Raw genomic sequence first — 367 nt, forward strand, 5'->3', positions numbered from 1 at the left:
CGACAAGGAATGCTTCTCGTGGGACCCGATAGTACGTCAACCGTACATGCTCAAGGTAACATCCCAATCACTAAAACCCATCACCTAATAATCTTGGATGGTCACATGACCAAGCCTCTTACGGTCGGTCGATCGTTGTTCAGTGATATCATGTATCCTTACTAGGGTACCCCCTAGTTCAGGACCTCTAGGCGGATACTTGCCCAACAAGGCATAAACACAAAAAATGCTTTCATAATTTTGTGGAGTCATGCTTCTTATCTAAGCCATGATCTCATTCCACAACTTTTATATCACAACACACCCTACCCGGGTTCATCACATTATTTTATTTCAATCTTTCCACACTATCCCTCGCCAAAGCAGG

This window comes from Lupinus angustifolius, unplaced genomic scaffold (genome assembly GCF_001865875.1).
Source record: "Lupinus angustifolius cultivar Tanjil unplaced genomic scaffold, LupAngTanjil_v1.0 Scaffold_414, whole genome shotgun sequence".
In the NCBI taxonomy this organism is placed as follows: Eukaryota; Viridiplantae; Streptophyta; class Magnoliopsida; order Fabales; family Fabaceae; genus Lupinus; species Lupinus angustifolius.